Source organism: Zootoca vivipara, chromosome 2 (genome assembly GCF_963506605.1).
Source record: "Zootoca vivipara chromosome 2, rZooViv1.1, whole genome shotgun sequence".
NCBI lineage: Eukaryota > Metazoa > Chordata > Lepidosauria > Squamata > Lacertidae > Zootoca > Zootoca vivipara.
In genome coordinates this window covers 64,579,876-64,601,741 of record NC_083277.1, presented here as the reverse complement: position 1 = coordinate 64,601,741, position 21,866 = coordinate 64,579,876, and the positions used below count along the sequence as shown (strand labels likewise).

Below are 21,866 nucleotides of genomic sequence, written 5' to 3'. Positions count from 1 at the left end.
AAAAAACATAAGAACTGCCTTATACTGAATCAGACCCTTGGTACATCTCAGCACCAACACAACTGAACACATCCATTTGCACCTGTGATGTCACAACAGCCATTAGTACATTCCAGACCACTCCTGCATGGCACAGGTACAATACTCTAGCTTCGGATTTTATAAAAGTGCAGGTCACTGCTACATATGCAGCACTCACAGGACAGCAGAGTTTTTGCAATGGCCACTCTTAAATACATAGTTATCACTGCCCATACTTTTCTGCATCTCATTTCGGTCTGACCTCACTACAGTGGTACCTCAGGTTACAAACTTAATTCGTTCCGGAGATCTGTTCTTAACCCGAAACTGTTCTTAACCTGAGGCGTACTTTCGCTAATGGGGCCTCCTGCTGCTGCCGCCACGTGATTTCCATTCTCATCTTGGGGTAAAGTTTGTAACCCAAGGTACTAATTCCGGGTTAGCGGAGTTTGTAACCCAAAGAGTTTGTAACCCGAGGTGTTTGTAACCCGAGGTACCACTGTACTGTATTTGCAATCTGCCCCCAATGTATAAATGTATCTGCAACCCAGGATAACACTTCATACATCCCATGAAGTAGACTGCAATTCACAAAACCTTTTGCCACAATGCATTTGTGAGTCTTTAAGATGTCACATAATGCTTTGTTGTTTTTGCTGCAAGAGACTTTACCCCTCTGTAAAAGGAAGCATACGTAAGCTTCCACACAGCTTCAAATGGTGCCCGCAGAACAGTGAAGCAGCTAGACTGAAAAAGGAGACTGACATTTCACATAATTCTTATGACACGTGGCTGTCTACTTGCATTACAGTACCCATTCACACATTATGTATTAACCACAGCAATCAGTACAGTATGTTCAAGTTCCTATAACACCCCCTTGTGGGAAACCCTATTATTGCTTGCAGATTAGGAGTCTCACTTCCTGCTACTTTTAGAAATAATGAAATAATTAAGAAATCACTTTTAAAATGCAAACTTATGTGCACTTTCATCTCCATTACGCAAAATATATGAAGTCTTTCAGAAAAGAGCAGCCTTTGCCATTTATCGTTGTTATCAGTAGTAATAATTTTATTATCAATCATTTGTTACATCTCTAGGCAACTTACATACACAGTTAAAAAATAACCATGCAGTTTTAGAACAATGAGACAGAATCACTAGATGTGTGGGGTGTGAAAAGGAAGGAATCTTTTGCTGTACATAGCCTTTGGAGTCATCTTTCCCCTCCCTGTTTTGTCTACGTGTTACTGCATCACTCTCAGCAAGTAAACAGTTTGATCAATAACTTGTTATGGAAGCAATTAGTTGGTTCTTGCACATTGACAGCGCTGTTTGGATTTAGGACAGGTAAAGGTAAAAACTATATATTGTTTTCCTCCCTTCCGTTGCTATACAAGGCAACTGTGCAAGCTTTGCTGCTGTGGATCTTACACATCACTTTGCTTACGTGTAAATCACATGCAAAGGCTTTAGCTCAGTATTGCTATGGGCAGTATCTCTCCAGGGTTTCGGAGGGGGCCCAGGGGTGTTTCCTGGGACTGAACTTGGTACTTTCTGTATTGACACAGAGCTACAGACCCTTCCCTAGCCTGGATGCCATAGTGGTGATGATTGTCTTTCATAAGTTTTCTTTCCTATCATCTGTAGATGATGAAGAAACTGAAAACTGCCTTTTACATATACTGTATGTCTCAAGGCGATTTACAGCAGTGTAATCAAAACAGCTAAGAGAGCTGTTTATACAGTACAAAAGCCAAACTGAAAATAGGTTTTAAAATGATACGAAATGAACAACTAAGGCAGGGACATTTTCACCCAGCTTCACTTAACTGAAGCTTGTCTTCAGTTGTTTCTGGAAAGTACAGAGGGTGGGCACATATGCTTTTCTTGAGCTATGAGAGTTTCCCATGCAGGGTGTTCTTCAGTAGGCTTGTAGCAGTTTATTCCTACAGGAGATAACAAACAAAAAGAAGGAAAAAGCCAACAAATGGTCATCAGTGATTCAAAGGAAGTAAGCAGAATGACAAGGCAGGGGAAAGAGTGATGATGCATAATAATAAGCTCTTCTGTAGAACAAAGATTACAAGAATAGGAATGGAGAGGTAACGAGGAAGTTTGTGAGTACAGAATTTGGATTTCTTTGGTGCAAAATGTGAAGTCCCTCCCCTTATTTTTTACATAGAATATGATTGGCTTTTGCTTTTTGTGGTTCATGCTTCCTTTGAGGGACAATCTACATTTATTTATTTATTTTGTTTATTTATATCCCACCTTTTTCTCCCATGCAGCTCAAGATAGGGTACATGGTTCTCCCCTCCTCACTGAATCCTCACAGCAACTCTGTAAGGTAGATTACGATAAGAGGCAGTGACGGGCCCAAGTTCACCCAATTTGCTTCATGGCCAAGTGGGGATTTGAACCCTGGGCTTCCACAGTCCTAGTCCGACACTCTAACCACTACACCACAAGGTTACTGGTGTGGAGGCAAGGGTTAGATTGTGCCTGTGGTGCAACATATTTTAAAGTTAGTACTGTATTCATCCCTACAGGCAAACAGATTGTATGGGCATTTGTATGCCACCAGTCAGACTTTTAATACAGCACCATGTGAGACAGCAATGCAAAAGCAACCCAGAATATCAAAGGCAAAAACAAAAAACAAAAGAAACAAAGCCTCCATGTGCAAACAGCAAAACTCATTTCATTTGTAAACACAACTAGATATGAGAAGGGATAGTGGAATTAGTTCTAACAAGCACAGTGGTAAGGCTGATCATATCACTTAAAAGGCAAAATTAGTTCTGACAAGCACAGTTGTCAGGTTGATCCTATCACTTAACAGGGAAAATGTAATAATTCCAGAAAGAGCCCATACAAGAAGGTGAGACCAACTGCAGAGGAGGGATGGAAGAGAGATTTGATTCCATGTATGTTTAAAGGCAAATCTACCTTTGCCTTTAAACTTCACTTTCCAAAAGAAAACACAAATCATAATACAGCTATCCTTCAAAATTCACACTTAGCCAAACCTGGTGATGCAGTTTTCCAACCAAATAATGTTTATAAAAATGCAGGTATTTGGGGGAAATTGTTCATAAAAATGAACGTATCCCTGAAATCATTGCATTAGGAGAAATTGTTTAAATGTTTCTGTTAGTCAAAACGCAATACAAACAATGTGCTTATTCAGAGAAATTAGCACTAAAATGCTAATGAATTTTCATAAGGATTTTTTTAAAAAAAAATGAAATTGCTGCAGAAATGTGGAGAACCAAATTTAAGACTGGAAAAAATAGAAAATGAGTTAACTCAAACTGACACATTCAGCCATCTCTGTTGTGGTGTAATTGTGAGGCTAGGACCAGACACAATTACATGGGTTCAAATCCCTGCTCAGCCATAGAGCTCGCTAATACTGCAATCCTATACTGTACACATTTGCCTAGGAATAAGCTCCATTGAACTCAATGAGACTTAGTTCTGAGAAAACATGCAGCAGTAGGTAACCCTATGGCCTTCAAGATGTTGGATGCCATAGGGATGATGGGAGATGTGGTCCAGCAACAACGGGGGGGGGGGCAAAGGTTCCCCATCCTTATCCTAAGGGGTTGTTTCAGAAGTCCTACACATTTCCCCAGGAGGACCTCAACTAATTCCCAGTATGTTTCCCACAGTATCTCATATAGGGGGAAATGTGAGGTTCTGACTGAGGATTTAGTGGATAACACTTTGATATGATCCCTGCCTGGCTCAGCTCTTGGATGCAATATCTTTGAAGAGTATTAATTTCTTTGAAAAGGTTCAGCCCCCTTCAACACAGTCTGTTCCAAAGTGAGTTTATTTTCTTTGTGCCAGACTCTTTTCAGCTAATTTTCATCTTAGTGTGTGTCAATAAATTTGGTGCCTCTTGGGCAATGACTTTTACTCGGCAAATGTTACGTAGAAATATAATGGCACACAAGAAACCATTCAAGTCTCCATCAGGCTTTTAGCAATATATTGATTGGCTTCTCTTTTTCTCATTATTGGGTCCTTTGAATCCTTGACCTCAAGAAGGAAAAGGTTTAATGAACACTATATGGTTTTTTGTGCATGTGTGCACATCTCCCATAATCTACTGAGATCATGATAAGTGTCACCTCCAAAAGCTATTTGCATTATAAAATCATGCATGTTAAATACAGAGATGTATTTAGCATTCTAGTTTGGCCTGTTGGTTCCATTCAACAATTAAATAACTCACCTGTTGGCAGAGATCTGAATCTACAGAATTAAATTTTAGCCAGTCCTCACCAGATCTCAGCCTCTGGCACTGACAATAGGTTTGGAAAGTGTTGCAGAACACATGCCGAATGCCTGTCCCTCCCAAGTAAATTGGGAAGTGAACAAGTTACAGTGACAGACCACATGCTTTGAGACTACAAAAGGTAATTCAAAAAGACCCCTGTCCGAAACCTTGGAGCAGGCATCCCCATACTTTGGCCCTCCAGATGTTTTGGACTACAATTCCCATAATCTCTGACCACTGGTCCTCTTAGCGAGGGATCATGAGAGTTGTAGGCCAAAACATCTGGAGGGCCGCAGTTTGGGGATGCCTGCCTTGGAGAGTAAGGATGCACGTCGGTCCCCGTCATTAGAGTAATCAAAAGAGAGCAAAGTGCTCCAAATATTAGGCAACACTGGGCCCCTACAGTATTTCACATTCATTATGATTTGTGCTAGTGATGATATTGGGGCGATCACATGCATTCCCACTTTCATTGCTGGAGTGGGAGCAGCAGCAGAGCCAATCTGCCGCTCCAAATGATGCCTCCCGCACTGTAATTCCTCTCCTCCACCACCCTCAGTAACTGGCAGCAATAGGTGGCATTGGGAAGCCAGATCAGAAAGGCAGCCCCACTTAGAGAGAAGCAATGCAGCTCTCCCATGCTGTCCTGCCAGCCACTACTGGCTAGTATATAATGAGTATGACTAGTAGCCATCAATTGCCTAATCCTCCATGTTCTTGTCTTAGCGCCTCTTAAAGTAGGTGATCATCACTACATCTTGTGGGAGTGAATTCCATGTGCTGTGTAATGAAGTACTTGCTCTTCTCCCTTTAATTTTCAGAGCTTTTGTTAACTTATTCTAAGGCTGTTTTTTTTTATAAAAAAAAACCAAAAGAATTAAAATCAAATACACTTGAGACATGATCAGGGAAGGGTAATTTTAAAAAAAGAAAAAACTCCACGTTAGAATAAGCTTGCCAAAAAAACAACCTCAAAGCCAAAACCCTGAAGGCAGAACAATTTGTTCTCTGCTTAGCCAACAATGAAGCACCATTTTGACAACAGATTGTTTACTTCATTTGCTTAATTAAATGAGTGTGGGCCTTGAGCGGGCACTCCCGTGTTGGTGGGTGTCGTTCAATAGCATTTCATGGAAATATTTTCTCATCCAGGTGTGTGAAATATTTCTGTAGCTGGCCATCTGAAGAAGGGTAGGCAGAAAATCAAGGGAGGACCTCAACGTTTTAAATGGCCTCAACCATCAGAACAATTAACAGAACAATCCTAACTCACTGCTGCTATCACTGGGGCACTGCAGAGTGGCAGGGCCACTGTGACATCTGCAGTCTGGCTGTTTACAAGCAGCAGAAGATAGGAAGCGATCAGAACAATCCCATTGCTGATTGGTGGCAGCTTTGAGATCATCTCTGGATCCAGTGGATCTTGGCTCAGCTCTGTCTCCTTGCCACCCTCAGAGTGCTCTACTTTGGTGCTCAGCTGGTGGGGATATCACCAGGGGCCAGCTGCACACTCATTCTGATGGCCAGAAGGAGACCAGCTGAAATGGCAGAAGTGAGCAGAGGGAAGCTGCTGCTCAACCCACAACCCAGACTAAAGGAGATTTGGGTAGTGGCCTAAACCTTCTTATTTAATTGCCACTCTACTATAACAGTATAAAATGAAATTTAAGTTCAGAACCAGCAAATATAATTCAGAGGAGCTAAATGTTTATAAGCAGCATGGTCATCCTCAAAATTCAAGGGGTTCTTCCTTCATTCCTGCTTGTCATCATGAGCCTCTGCTTCAATTCCATTTAACAGGCATCTTCAACAAGTGCTGAAAAGACAGCAGATGTGATGGGAAGGAGTTCTCAGTGAAGGGGTTGCAACACTGAAGGTCCAATTCCAATAGCCTATGGAACTGACCTCTTCATGACATGGTATCTTCCAGAGTCCCTCTGCTGTCAGCCTCAGTCATATAAAGGGTGAGTCTTTCTTTTTTTCTTTTCTTTTTTGGTGGTTTTGTTTGCGTCTTGTCAACTGCATTTGACTTCAGGTAGAGAGGGAAAAGTGGGGTTTGTGCTTGTCTGTGCAAGCAAACGGCTTATTTTTACATCTTATTTCAGTGACACTTTGCTGTTATTCTAATGCTGAAATTGGCTGGGTTTGCTAATTGATTTCTTTCTTTCTCCCTTTTTCCTCTCCTTTCCCTCCTATTGTGAATATAAAGGTTTGCATATTGTAGTTTTTTTAACTGATTCATGTTCTCAGGTAAAGGTAAAGGGTTGGAAGGTTGACGGTTCAAATCCGCGTGGCAGAGTGAGCTCCCATTACTCTGTCCGAACTTCTGCCAACCTAGCAGTTCAAAAGCATACCAGTGCAAATAGATAAATAGGTACCACTGGGGTGGGAAGGTAAACAGTGTTTCCATGTGCTCTGGCTTCCAGAAGCGGTATAGTCATGCAGGCCACATTACCCAGAAAACTGTCTGTAGACAAACCCTGGCTCTCTTGGCCTGAAAGTGAAGATGAGCACCGCACCCTATAGTTGAATTCAACTAGACTTAACTGTCCAGGGGTCCTTTACCTTACCTTACCATGTTCTCAGATAAATAAATAAGTGTGAGGTGAACTGCTACACACACAAGCACACACTAAGATAACTAAGGCTGTTTTTCTTTTGTGGTTATTATGGAAGTCTAAAAAGCCTTCTCACTATGCCAGGGTTTTACATTAATGAAGTTACTTGATGCAGTTTAGACCCCATGTTAAGTAGATACTGAGAGTCACCTGTTGAGACAGGAATAAGCCCACGTTTCCCACCTAAGAGTGGTGTGGAGGGGTACTGGTGTTAGTCTTTTGGCTTATGCCATGAGCCTCCTGCTGGAGAAATATACTAACTGCTTCTCTTTTCTTGCAGTCTTTCATGAGTACATGAGTGTGTACGTGGACAGTCTACAATCTACAGCATATGGGACTCTAGACTGCACCCTCTGTACTTAATCCTCAGCTATTGGCTTTTTATTGACTGTGAAATATGCAGATATGCCTTTCCAATGCCTGAACAGTAATTTACTACAACCAAAGATAAAACTACAATTTGAGAAGCACTTTTAAATTCTGAAGTAGTAAATGTATAATCTTAGGGCCATAAACACTCTTTATGGTATTTTTTGGTCCTCTGATTACTCTGGCTTATAACCACCCCCCTCTTTCTCTCAAAATATTTATTTAAATGGGTGAAGTGAGGAGGGGAATAAAGGTCAACTATCTGGTACATTTTGTTTCTAACATCTGGCTTGAAGAGCAGATGAAAGCGTTATCCAGAGAAAGCCTATAAATTTGCAGAGGAAGGAGAGATGTGGTTGTTAAAGTGCTTTTAAAAAACAGTTTGGAAGCTCACCAGTATTTGCATGCATTTACAAAATTTGAAGTATGTGTTTGTGAAATTTAAAGCAAATATCTGTGTCAAGTGTCTGAAATAATTGTTTTCAAGCATCACTTATTAAATGAATGCAAAAATTCATCCAATAACTAAGACCTTAAAAGGACTGTGATTCTCTGGCCTTTTGCCCAATGTTACACTTGCCACGTAAACTCTTCTCTGCAACACATTTTTTAAAGTGTCCTCATATACTTTGTGCCTCGCCTATTTCCTCTCTAAATTATAGACTTCAGGAACTTTCCATGCTAGCGAGTAGTTCTGAGGGATAAATTTAAGCTCCTGCCCCAGTACAATTCTTGAGACATATTCAAGGTCTCCACTTATGTGATCCCAACAGGTTGTCTCCTGGCTGGTTTAAAACAGACATCACTAGGGAGGCTGTGTGTGTGTGTGTGTGTGTGTGTGTGTGTGTGTGTGCGTCAGTGTCAGTATATCAGTGAATTAATTTGTGTTTGTTTTCCTCTCCACCTTAGTAACAGCTAAGAGCAAATTACAAAAATTCAAAACATTGAAATGAGATAACATGGAAGAGCAATTGCCTTTTCTTACCATGTGGGAATACTGACAGGGCGTCAAGATGCTCTGGTGCTCCAAATGTTGTTAGATTCCGAATTAATCAGCCTCAGCCAGTGTGGCCAGTGGTCAGGGTTGCTGAGAGCTGTAGTCCAGCAACATCTGGAAGAAAACAGATTCCTCAACCCTGGTTCACCTCTGCCCTAGCTGTAATTTTTTTATCAATGTTTTGATTCTCAATGTTTGTAAGCTACTTTGAGAGATTGCTTGTATTGGAAAAGCCACGTCAAGAAAGAAAGAAAGAAAGAAAGAGAAAGAAAGAAAGAAAGAAAGAAAAAAAGAAAGAAAGAAAACTATTGCATACACATGTTTAGATGTGTAGGGGTATCCATGTAAGCCTACTGCAAGGGAGAGGCAAGGGCAGAGGCATGTGAGTGAGTGAGTGTGTAGACTCCACCGAAAACCTCATAGGAAGCAGCACTGTGAGGTGGCCAGCAGCAGCTTAGTGGGAAATGGTGATGCCACAGGCAAGAGGTGGAAGGTTCGTTTCCACCTCTGACAAATGGGAGTCTGAACTCAAGAAGAGGAAGGTGGGGGAGAAATTTGGTTCAGCACATATTTAAAGGTGAAACAATATGTGGACTGAATCACAACCCTCCTCCAAAATTCACACTTCTCTCAGTTTTGCAGTGCCGTTCTCCAGCCAAGCAATGTGTACAAAAACTCACATGCAAAGGTAAAATGTGCATAAGGAATGAAAATGGTAACAAAAATGCATTATGTTATTAAGCTTATGCTTTGTAAAAATGTGTATATTAGACAAAATCTAGGCTTACAAAGATGCCCATTTTGGGATACAGTACTTTTGCACTAAAATGCTGGTGAATTTTCATGAAGCCTTTAAAAAAAAGCAAAATGATGTGGAAATGTGGAGAACTGGCCTTTAAAGTTGAGAAACTGAGAAAGACTGGAATAGACCAATTCACCTATCCTTACTTGAGAACAACAGTAATTTCAACAGAATAAAAGGCAGGCTTTCCATTCAACTGAGAGCATCTTTCTAACCACACAGCCACAAGAAAGTTATGGAATGAGGCCTTTGCAATCTTCCAGAGTGGCTCAGCCCTCCTTTCCCTTCTCCCTCAGCCAAAGTGTCAACAAAGACTAGAGTCCACATGTTGCTCTGTAGCAGGGGTGCCATGTCCTGTTTTGCTGCTAGAGGTAAAACAGGAAGTGCTGCCTTGCCCTGCCGCCACTCCCACCACTACCATACCTGCTGCTACTGCTACAGCCATCTACACCACCCATTCTATACAAAAACAGGTCAAGAGAACCTTTTTCTAGCCTTCTTTCTAGCAGCCCTTGCTTGAATACTGGCATGCAAATACTGTACAGGTCTCTTTTTCTGGGTGGTATTGAGCTTCACACCTTTCAGACACCTGTAGCTTTGTTCTCAACTGAGTAAAGTATTTTCATCATGGCTGAGAAACATTGCTGATTTCCTTGTGAAGGTTCAGCGCCATCAAGCCTGACATTCTGTAACCGGAGATGTGATGGTTCAGTGCCTCGTAGCAAAATAAGCCAATTTTCTGCCCCTTTCTGGTTTTGCTATAATCTGGAGTGTGAAGCTTCTCAGCTAGTCAGTTCCTGCTCTTTGGAGAAACAAGAGCTCAAATATATTAGCAATGCTTAGAGGAAGAGCAAAGTTTGAGCCCTCCTTATTCCTTCATCAATATCCCCTTTGTTCTTAAAGAATAAAGTGGGTCAGCATCCAGCGTGGCTTCAAGACAGCTTGGAATTTTATTTTATTTTTACTAAATGGTCTGTAACCAGTGACTATAGGCTAGAACACCAAGCTAGTGTGAATGAATTTTGCTGTGTGCTCTTTGGGATATTTTGTTTTTCCATCGTTTAAACGCCTGTTAAATTCTGATCTCCTTACTAAATTTCCTTAAAAACCTCTTATATCAGAGATGGTTGTGTCCAGGGGCTTAATTTCCAATCTCCCCAGCCTACCCACTCCACCACATGGCTTTACACTGCTCAGCTTTGGGGAATCTTCCAAAGCTACAAATGATTATTTTCAAATTGCATGTGGATGCTCAGTTGGCGATTCCCCTATCCACGTCTAAAAGTGGGGTGCTATCAAGATGTTTATTGGCTTTTATTCTACTAAAGGAACTATTCCCAGCACCTAGATCCTATGGGTAAAGAACCCTTATTCACAGGAGCAACACACCACACAACCTCCATGTGTATGAGTATCAGAAGGTTCAGGCTCAAGCAGCTGGCTGGTTCCTGAGAGCTCAGTATCACCACACTCCTCAAGAGTAAAGGGCAGTTTAGGAATAACTGCACTCAACAGTAAAGGGATCCCGGCAAGCAGCTTTAAGCCTCTGAAGCTGGTTTGGGGCAGGATGTTGGAGGCCAGGATATATAAACCTTCAGTTGAAATCTGGTAGTTACTGGAACAACATATGCCTTTTCCACTCTTTGTGCCTGCAGTTTTCCTAGTGTCTCTGCCCCATGACTCTGCCACTGGATTGCATTTGACTTAGGGAACTGCTCTCTTGTACTTGATCTTAGCTTCATGTTGACTCTGCTATGGGGCTCACCTTGTTACTGCTTGGTGCTATTATGTTTTGAACCTGAGCTTGCAGAGTACTCTGTTGTGCGGTCTGGCCCCAGCCAAGTTCAGAGACTGAAACCTAGCCCAGCTGGAGTAGGCTGCATCCCTGCATCCCATCCAGCTAGTACCTCCCTTATATTTATTTGGCTGATTGTCCATATCATACCCTCCAACATTTCTCCAATGAAAACAGGGACATTTTACTACTAGTATTTATACTCCACCCATCTGACTGGGTTGCCCTAACCACTCTGGGCAGCTTCCAAAATATATAAAAACATAAACATCAAAAAACTTCCCTATACAGGGCTGCCTTCAGATGTCTTCTAAAGGTTTTATCTCCTTAGCTCAAGGGTCACATAAATCCATGACCAATTAAAATAGGGATGTCCAACCATGCCCTCCAACATTTATACGATGAAAATAGGGACGTATCTAAGGGAAAGTGGGGCATTCCAGGATCAAATCAGAAACCAGGATGGCTTCTGTAAATCTGGAAAATAGAGACACTTGGAGGATCTGCCATATGATAGACCTTGCTGTCTATCTCTCACTCACCTCTATATGCCTGCTATTGTTGATACTGGGCCTGGTGTAGATCCCTCCTCTCCCCCCCCCCTTTCTTCTTCTTCTTTGTCTAATAGGCTTGCCATATGTCAGGAAAAATCCTGCCATGTCTTGGTTTTCGGATGTAAAAATGGCGTCAGGGGAATTTTGCCAAATCAGGTCTCAACAATTTTGGTGCTTTTCTTAAAAGCTCAACAACTTTGCTGGTGTCAGGAATTTTACTTTTTGAAATATGGGAATCCTAGTCTAGCACTGACTAGATTTGACCACCATTTTAAAACAATTATCTGCAATGTTGAGGTGATTAAGATAGAGACAGTGGGAAATATTTTATTATGTTATTTACATTATTATTATTATTATTATTATTATTATTATTATTATTATTATTATCAACTACTTAATGCCAAAACAGGCTTCTACTGGTAACTGGCTAATAAAATATTTTTAAAAACAGTTCCACAAATTTAATGTAAGCTTCCATAATAAAGCACACAATGAAACAATCCAATTAAAACACTGGGATATCCATAATTTAAAACTGCAATAAAATGTGGAAGCATATGAAAGAAGTTAAATACAAGCAATCCATTGTTTTAGCACATTCCAACACAGACTCTGGCGCTGTGTCCCTGATTGGCCTAGTCAAGGCTGAGACTGCAGCTGGAAAGGCTTTGTGGGTAACGTAGGTGGTCTCTCTGGGCACTGCGTTGAAGACCAGAGGCCACAGAACAGGCCTCTTCAACCTCAGCGCTCTAGATGTTTTTGGCCTACAACTCCCATGATCCCTAGCTAGCAGGACCAGTGGTCTGGGATGATGGGAATTATAGTCTCAAAACATCTGGAGGGTCGAGGTTGAGGAAGCCTGCCACAGAATGATTGTGGATTTGGCTGCCCCTACCCCACCATGGCCTGCATTTCTTCACTTTTCCTTTTTCTCAAAATTGCTCAAGAGGGGAAAAGATATGCTGCGAGTTGTAGAAATTCCTTTCATCCTCATCGATAATTTTGCTCCATTTCCTTCCTCCTACATTGCATTAGATGCAGTTTGCTTAGCGGAAGTTTGCCTCTTCACTCTAGTTAGCTTTACTGACTTGCTAGGCTCCATACCATATTGATTGGCTACGGAGACTAGCCAGACTTATGTAAATCTAGGCAGCAAAGGTTTGTGTAAATAGCAGCAATGGTTGGTTATGACTGCACTAATTCACAGGGCTGAGCTTCATACTGCTGTGATCCATTCCCCACGCCAAACCTTTCCTGGTTAGCAATAACTGCTGGCCTGGATTTATTTATTAACAATATTATAAACCCCATTTCAGCAGAAGATTGCCTAAAATATATTTTGGAATAATTAAGCAACAACAACAACATGAAAATTGCCTTGCTAGATTAGGTCAAAGCAGGGGCGTCTTAGCCATAGAGGCTACTGGCGCAAGGCACCACGGCGGCAAGTTCTGGAGGGCACTAGAGGGCCCTGCGGGAGGAGCTGCCTCAAGCCCCGCCAGCAGCGCCGCCCTCGCCCACCTCTTCTCGGGCTGTGGGCGCCGTTGCGGAGAAGCCGGCTGCGAGCCTCCCCTCGGCGCAGCAGCCAGGGCTCCCTGGACGGCAGCGCCACACAGCCACTTCTGCTGAGCAGGCGGAGCACAGCTGGCAGCATCCCCGCCCATCGGGCCATCCCCTCTGGCTGCCTGCCGCACCTGCCCCTGCCTGGTGGAGCGCAAATGCCTGATGGCGTCACCATCATCGGTCTTGCCTGCGGCGGGCAAGAAACAGAAGGGCGCCATGGCGGTGGGGGGGAGCGAGGTGGGCTGCAGAGGTGCCCGAGGGAGAGGTGCTGTCCGCCCATAGGGAGGGGGGCGCCTGAGGGATCCCTGCACCACGGCGCCAGATAACCTTAAGATGCCCCTGGGTCAATGGCCCATCCAGAAAAGCAGCCTATTGTCACAATGACCAATGACTGTGCTCCGTGTGACGTCAAGATGGCACCAGGAGGAGTCAAAAGTGGCGGCAGCACAGCAGCTCCAATGGCCACGGCTCCTCCTCCTCCTGCCACCACCAGCTGCTTCCCGCTCCTTCCCCTCCACTGCAGGAGGAAGAAAAGAATGAGCCGGCCACTGAAGTCGTGCCACACTAGCTCTGTGCTTGGCCTGCTTCACCCCATTTGAACATGGCGGCGGCCTGGCTCCCTCCCTAAAATATTGAGGGGGGGAGCAAAAGGGCTCAGCCCCTAGGAGATGACACCCCTGATTCCTAGTATTCAGAGGCATGTTGCCTCTGACAGTGGAGGTAGAGCAGAGCCAACACCATCATGGTTAGTAGTCACTGATAGGCTTATCCTCCATGAACTTGTCCAGTCCTCTTTTAAAACTATTCAAGTTTGTGGCGATCACTGCCTCCTGAAGAAGTGAATCCCATAGCTGAACTATGCTCTGTAAGAATCTTTTTTTTGTCTGTCCTGAATCTTCCAACAATCAGCAAATTGAATGGCTCTGGGTTCTAGTATTACAACATGTTTAAAAAAACAAACAACCCAGAGTTTTCTACCCTACCACTTTTTCCAAAACATACATATTATACACCTCTATCATGCCCCCCACCATACTCTTCTTCTTTTTTCTAAACTAAAAAGCTCAAATGTTATAACTTCTTTTCACAGAGATGCTCCAGTCTCTTGATCCTTTTATTTGCCTTTTTCTGAACCTTTCCCAGCTCTATAATATCATTTTAAGGTGTAGGTAACCAAAACTTTACACAGTATAATGCTGTCTTTTATTTTCTTCATATATTATTTTTGGTGGGCTTTTAGTATTTTGGTGTGGATAATTTTAATTCATCTCCATTCTACACTGCCCTGGATTCCATGGCTCTTTGGGAATGTTTTAAAATGCACCAATAACTTAATGGAACCAACTACAGTAACTGCTTCACCTCATCAGTATACTGCAGACAACTTACTCCACATCCACAGATTAGTTTCCAAAGGCTTCAAAATAAATGCTTAAGAGTAAGGGAGATAAATTTAAATAGCTAGGAACCCTATGGTAATACAAAACACATGCAGAGCCTGCTGGATTAAGCCAGGCATCCCCAAACTTCGGCCCTCCAGACGTTTTGGACTACAATTCCCATCATCCCTGACCACTGGTCCTGTTAGCTAGGGATCATGGGAGTTGTAGGCCAAAACATCTGGAGGGCCGCAGTTTGGGGATGCCTGGATTAAGCCAATGGCCCATCTTTGTCCAGCATCCTATTCTCACAGTAGACAACCAAATGCCTGTGGAAAACCTGCAAACAGGACACAGGCACAAGAGCACTCTCTCCTCCAGTAGTTTATGGCAACTGGTATTCAGATGCACAGGATAATTCCCACAAGGAAAGGGAGGGGGGAAAGTCCCCCAACAGAACTTTTTGTAGCATGCCCTCTCAGAAGGAGGTGAGCCACTGCAAAGTATTGCCCCCAGCACCTGGCAAACCAGGTCGTGCTCCAGAATGCATATCCCAGTTCACACTAAATCTTAAAAGCAAGCAAGATCATGCTGGTTCAACACATTGATAAGATATTTAAACAATGCTGTGTGAGCATGGAAAGAGATTGGTATTGGGGTGAGATGCTGTGAGCAGCTTTTCAAATACATAATGCATTCTGATCACATCCCAAACCAAACTTCATTGTCAGAGCCAAACCAGACAAGACACAGGAAATGTGTGAGGAGCCTCCTGATTTTTTATAAAGCTGAAGTACAGCTAGAAAGGGCTGAGATGTGGCTGGAGTAGCAGTACGCAGGAGTAAGCAGTTCTTCACTGTTTCCTGTGGGCTGCCATCACTATCCTCACCCCTTCCCTTAAAAAAATCTGTAGAAGAAAATATACTTCCTTGTATTTCTCCTGAGAAAAGCAACAAGGCAATTTTATTCAGAAAGATGGGCCACGGGGAAGGGTTTCCACAGCACACACACCCACACACCCAAAATGTGTCTCTGATCGGATTTGCACAGAGACAAACATACAAAAATTGCAGCTGCATTTCAGTTTAACAAAACAACAAAACTGGGGGGATATTCATGTGCCTTGTCAAATTTCACCCTCAGGCCTACTGAATCAAATCTAAATTATGTTTCAGATTTAAGGCTTTGGTGAAAATTTCAGGGCTTTTTTTTTCAGCCAGAACTCACTGAAACTCATTTCCGGCATCTGTCAGATGGGCACCATTGCGTTCATGGTGAATTCTGGCATCTCTTTTTCTAGAAAAATAGCATTGTGTACTCTTTCTTTCTCTATGTGCAACAAGGCCTTCTCTGTAGTGACACAGCACCAGTGGAACTCCTTTTCTATGGAAGCCTACTTGGTCCAATTCCTGTTAACTTTAACAACTTCCTTCTTGTTGTTTAGTCATTCAGGCGTGTCCAACTCTTTGTGACCCCATGGACCAGAGCATGCCAGGCACTCCTGTCTTCCACTGCCTCCCACAGTTTGGTCAGACTCATGTCAACAACTTCCTTAAAGACCTTCATATTCTGCCCAACTTGTAATGGGTGTTGGGTTGTGTTTTAATTTTTTTACTGCCGTTTTTAAGCCTTTATGTTTATATTTTTGTTGTTTTTAGAATTACAGAGTTTTGCTTATTGTTTTTGCTGGGGTTTGTTGCTCATTGTACTTTGTCATTATGCAGATGACATTGAGAGCTGATAAGCAGAACGGTAGGGTATAAGTAGATAAAGACTTGTGACATTAATTTTCTGTGTGGAAAGAAAAAGGGGCTCTTCTGGCTGGCTTACATTAATAATAAAAAGGAAATATAGCTTTTGTTTTTCAAAAATCTTTGACAAGCACGCGCGCACACACACACACACACACACACACACACACACACACACTTACTTTAGGCCTTAAGCAGCTAAGTTGTCTTGTTGGTGCAAAGACTTCTGCCTATGCAATGGGACTTCCTCTCCCTTTCCTGGTGTTCTCCTACAATCTGCTCCAGAGTGTTGTGCAAAAACACAAACAGATTTGGGGGCCTCGGGGTGGGGGGTGGGGAAGAAGAGGAAGTATTTGTGCTAACAGGATAATTGCACTGGATACAACCCAATGTATTACAGATCACTAAGAAATTCTTATGACACCAGAAAATATTCCTCTTGTTTCTTTGACCGATGAGTTTCATCTATAGTTTATTCCATTTACAATCAATTTGCTTTTAGTAACTCCAAGGCAGCAAGTGAAAAGGATAACATCCACCCTACTACAGAAGTCTCCTGCTAGGTCAGGGGTGTTGTGGCACACCCCCTCCTCATCCCCAAACTTGCTTCTTGCCTCCTCCCTGCAATTTTGGCTCCATCCTCCATTCTCTATTATTATTATTATTATTATTATTGTTGTTGTTGTTGTTGTTTGTTTGTTGCTTAGTTTAAAAACAACAACAACTCAAAAGCAACCTAACATTAAAAAAGCAAAAAATAATAATAAACATGGAAAGATTTAAATCCATTATTAACTCATAGCGCTCATCCAGCAATAACTGTGTCACTGTCATGTCCATTTGCACAGGTGCTGCAATCGCTAAGCTACTCCTCCTAACAACCTCTGGGTCAGCTAAGTTACTTGGCAACCACTTGACTCCAAAACAAGAAAGCAAAGTGAGTTACCAGAGTCACAGGCAACAAATTGAGTTGCTGGGGGCCAAGGGGAGGATTTCTGATTCACAGACAGTAAAACCACAGGAGTGCAGAGCCAGCTCTAACAACTGGCAGAGTGAGGCACCTCCCTCAGGCAGTAGATGCTGGAGGGTGGCGAACATAAGAGCTTGCCGGATCAGCCAATCTAGTTCCCCCGACCTCTTCTCACAATGCCCAACCAGATGCCTATGGTAAATCCACAAGCGGGACCTGAGCGTAACAGCACCCTGTCTATCTGCGATTCCCAGCAATTGGCTTTCGGAGACATACTGGCTTCAAAGTGGAGGTAGAGCAAAACCATTGCTGCTAGTAGCAGTTGATAGCCTTGTCCTCCTTGAATTTGTCTAATCCTCTTTTAAAGCCATCCAAGTTGGTGGCTAGAGAGTACAGTAGTGTGTCCAGATTTTTTTAAAGCACTACACAGCTAAAGGTGCAGGAGCTCTGTCCTCTCTTGAATCTGTCCACCTACCAGAGAACAGAGATAGTGAAGGAAGGAAATGGGGGTGGGGCTCCATTAAAGGAAACTAACATATTTTGACCAAAACTGTGGGAGGCAGTGGAAGACAGGAGTGCCTGGCATACTATGGTCCATGGGGTCACGAAGAGTTGGACACGACTAAACAACTAAACAACAACAAAAGCATACTTTCGCACCATTACCATATTTATAATATTGGAGTTGCATCAGAGTCCTGTGACAGGCCACCATCTAAAGTAGGCAAGCCAGAGATGAGAAGGCAGATTGTTTCTCCCCACTGGAGATTATATTATTGCACTGAAAGGAAGGGAAAGCATAATTTCCAGACGTGGTAACACACATTAATTAAAGTGTTAGCAATAGAGTTAGCAATAGAAATATGTTGAGGATACTATTCATGGTGTGCACCGACCAACCTTTTTTTCTGGCAGGATGCCTGCGCCTTTAACAACATTGGGTGCTAGAGAAAGCTGCACCAGAATTTATCTCTGGCATGCTGTTGCTCGAGGCACAAAGAACCTGCTCCTATTTAATAGTAAAGTAGAAAATAAAGGTTTGTAACCAAGTGAGCCAATGCCATCGGAACTTATGGAGAAATGTGGCAGTGGCTGGTGCTATGCCACAGCTTATGCTGCGGTAGGTAAATGCTATCCCACTTTAAAGCAACAATTCTGGGAAATTAAAATACATAAATAAATATGCCTTTCATCTTTATAGGCAAAGGAAATACTAGTCTTTCAACAACCACCCTTTTTTGACAAAAAAGATCACAAAGAATCTCTGTAGCAAATTAGCAGTCCAAGTCTCCACAATCAAATGGAACATCCGAGCCAAGCCACTGAAACAGATTTTTGTTCAGTTCTTTCTTTTCTTTAATTATACTTTTTTCCAAAGCAAATAATAAAAGGCTGACTAGTACAATGGCATCTAAACCCTTTAGTATTTTCACTTTGTGCATTTCTCATTTATTTCTCCTTCCCACTGGTCGTGCTTCTCACACTCTTCTTTCTTTGTAGAGCTTCCTGGCTGTCTGGGTTGTTTTTGAACAAAACCTTTTACATAAGAAGCTAAAGCAAGAACTAAGAAGAGAAGCAGTGAGCATCGTAACTCAACATTTAAACTTAAATCCGCTTAGCCCCAGTTCATAACTTGTGTCTTAATGAAGAATCACAGAGAAGGAAGCCTGCCAGCTACTGTAGTCACCAATGGCTCCCAAACTACCTCACATCCTTCACAATCCTCCTTCAAGGCCTTCCTCCTCCTTCCATATTTCAGGCCCTTGTGGCAGTGCATTGCCTGGCAGTCATAGCTGTCAAGTTCTCCCTTTTTTTAAAGGGAAATTCCCTTATGCTGAATAGGCTTCCTCGCAAGAAAAGGGAAAACTTGGCAGCTATGCTGGCAGTTTGGAGATTTCGTTGGCTGTGTCCACAGTAGGGAGTAAATGCATACATGGATCGCAGATGGGCAATTATAAGAACAAAGCACCAAAGGGCTTGTGAGAGACGGTGAATGGGTAGAGCCTCCCATCACAACAAATACTGCCACAGTTTAGAGTTGAAAGGTTAGGAGTGATGTCACCAAGATGGAAAGTGGAAAGCTCAAGAGAGGGGGGCAACTATGGCTGATGTCTTCTTGAATCCAACTCTGTGGTTATGGGAGAAGCAAGCCTTGATTAAATTCTAGCACTTACTGGGTCCAGGGATTTAGAGGAGTCTGGCACTCACAAAACCATAGCAATACTGTGAGCATGCCTTCAGCAACAACCAGTGGGGAAAGGCAGACTGCATCTTTTCCTTCTGGACCGATGGTGAGAACCATCTATCGGTTTTTAAAATAGATATTCAGTAAAAATGTAGCCTAAGCCCCTCTTGCCCTGCTTCTTCCCCAGACATCTCACCCATCATTATCTCCTCAAAAACGCAAGCAAAAACAAACAAACCTCCTGTAGGTAAGGAGGAAGGATTGGTGTCAGGATAACGAGAAGACTTACATGGAAGAAGCTGTAGCTGCATCCTAGTTCACAACCACCTTTCTGTAAAAGAAGCCGACACAGACGCCAGCTTGTGACCTTACCACCCAAGTAGCAAGAAACAAAGGGTAATTGGTTCCATAATGTCTATTTTCACTTTGCTGCTTCTAATCTAGGCTCTTTAAGGCTATTTCCATAGTCAAGAGAATCCCTTTTATGTTTGAGGTTCCTCTTAGGGCCATATATAAAAGATAAAAGCTATTGCATTTATCAAAGGGTGAGACAGGTGTAATTTTATAAAAATGAAAGTGGAAAATAATGAAGAGTGGCAATGCCCTCTCTGAAATGAAGGCTGAGATTTTCCTATCTCAGGTGACACTTCTTTTTTTAAAAAAAATTATTCTGCTATTTGAAAGTGAGAAAAGATCACTAATTAAATTGCCTGCCTGAAGTGGGCCAAGAAGGATACCTCCACCGAGTTGCTCTGTTTGCTTGAGAGTGAGAATAGTAATTGGTATCCAGCTGTTGAGATTCAATGTCATGTCATCTTTTCATTTTCTCTTCATCCTATTAATTCCAGAACATTTTACACATTCCATTTCTCGGTTTCTGGAAATATCTGCCTAGTCACTGTGACAACATTTTCTTGCAGCATGTATGAAGAATACACATTCCCCCCCCCAAAAAAAAAAACTTCACTTGAAGGCAGTTTGGCGCACTGAAGTGTGTAAGAAAGAACACAAGACCATAAAACTAATACAGGACACTGAAAGTAAATTTATTTGTTTTTCCTGAAAATATAAAAACCTCAGGGTTGAAGGTACTCATCTGACTAAGCCTGTGGTTTACGTGAACTGAATTTGTAAATAAAAAATAATGCCATTTATATTGTTGTACTTTATAAAATAGATTTTAAAAAAACAGGGTTTATTTGCTGCTTTAAAAAAAGTATTGAGGGTGAGAAATCAAAAGCTTCAGTATTGTTCACTTATTGTTCCAGTTTATACCCTGGTCAAATATAATAAAAGAAGCAGAACTGATTCAGACCATCAGATATTATGGAAGACCTTGTTAAGCCAGGAACATCAGGATGTGGAGGCACTGGCCTGATGTGTTATTGAAAATCACTGTCTATCAAGCAAAACTATACACGAGAACCTCTGGCAAGCTGTTGAAATTCATGTTTGGAAGCACTGAGCTGCACAAATGACTCAAGCAGTGGCATAAAATCTAATGGTGAAATTATAATCAATTTGAGACAGGGGAGAGGTGGGGGATGCATTTGGGATAAGAACCTAGAAATCATTCCAAAGCTGATACACCTTCTCTTTGCAACAAAAGTATGTATCATTCTGATGTTACAAATTCATGTATTTTCAGGTACAGAGATATATTTATCTGGTGAAGAGGGGAGGCTCCTGAGCCTCTGATAAGCAATGGGTGCTTTTTAGCAACCACAGATTAATAGAGTTGGAAGGGACCCTGAGGATCATCTAGTCCAACCTGCAATTCAGGAATATGCAGCTGTCCCTTACAGGGCTCGAACCTGCAACCTAATAATAATAATAATAATAATAATAATAATAATAATAATAATAATATATTTATACCCTGCCCATTCCGCTGGGTTTCCCCAGCCACTCTGTCTGGCTCCCAACAGATTAAAAACAGAATAAAACATCAAACATTTTTTTAAAAAATTCCTAAACAGGGCTGCCTTCAGATGCCTTCTAAAAGCAGGTAGTTGTTGATTTCCTTGACATCTGATGGGAGGGTATTCCACAGGGCAGGTGCTACTATCAAGCAGGCTCTCTGCCTGATTCCCCGTAACCTCGCATCTCACAGGGAGGGAACCGGCAGTAGGCCCTCGGCGCTGGACCTCAGTGTCCTGGTAGAATGACAGGGGTGGAGACGCTGCTTCAGGTATTAAAAAAAAGTTTAATACAACTTAGAAGGGAGGGGCAGGAGATCTGGGTGCCATCACAAAAGTTGTGGGGCTTAGCCCTCTAGCGATGCATATCATTATTCTCTATGCCAGGGGTGTCAAACTCAAATTTATCGGGGGCCGCATCAGCAGTTCGGTCACCTTCAAAGGGCCGGTTGTATCTGTAGGACTATGTGTCCACTCTTTATTATCATAAATTATTGTCACTGCATTCAATTATTACTGTTTTTTGTAATAATGTAAGTAATAACTAGCTCTGAAAGCAGAAACATAGTCAGAATAATGGCAAGTAGATATTCAAATGTACAATTATTGTACAATTTATTGAAAAATGATTTTTGGTAACTGCACT

General features: G+C 42.3%; 1 long non-coding RNA gene across 1 annotated transcript in view; it reads right to left on the bottom strand.

Annotated features, from left to right (window-relative positions):
* Positions 1-947: 947 nt before the first annotated feature.
* LOC132591726 (uncharacterized) overlaps positions 948-21,866 on the bottom strand; it is a 35,718-nt gene continuing 14,799 nt past the window's right edge. Inside the window, exons 2-3 of the long non-coding RNA XR_009557138.1 lie at positions 8,288-8,413; positions 948-1,973 (exon numbers count right to left, since the gene is read on the bottom strand). This is a non-coding gene — a long non-coding RNA (uncharacterized LOC132591726). The remainder of the gene's footprint in view (positions 1,974-8,287; positions 8,414-21,866) is intronic.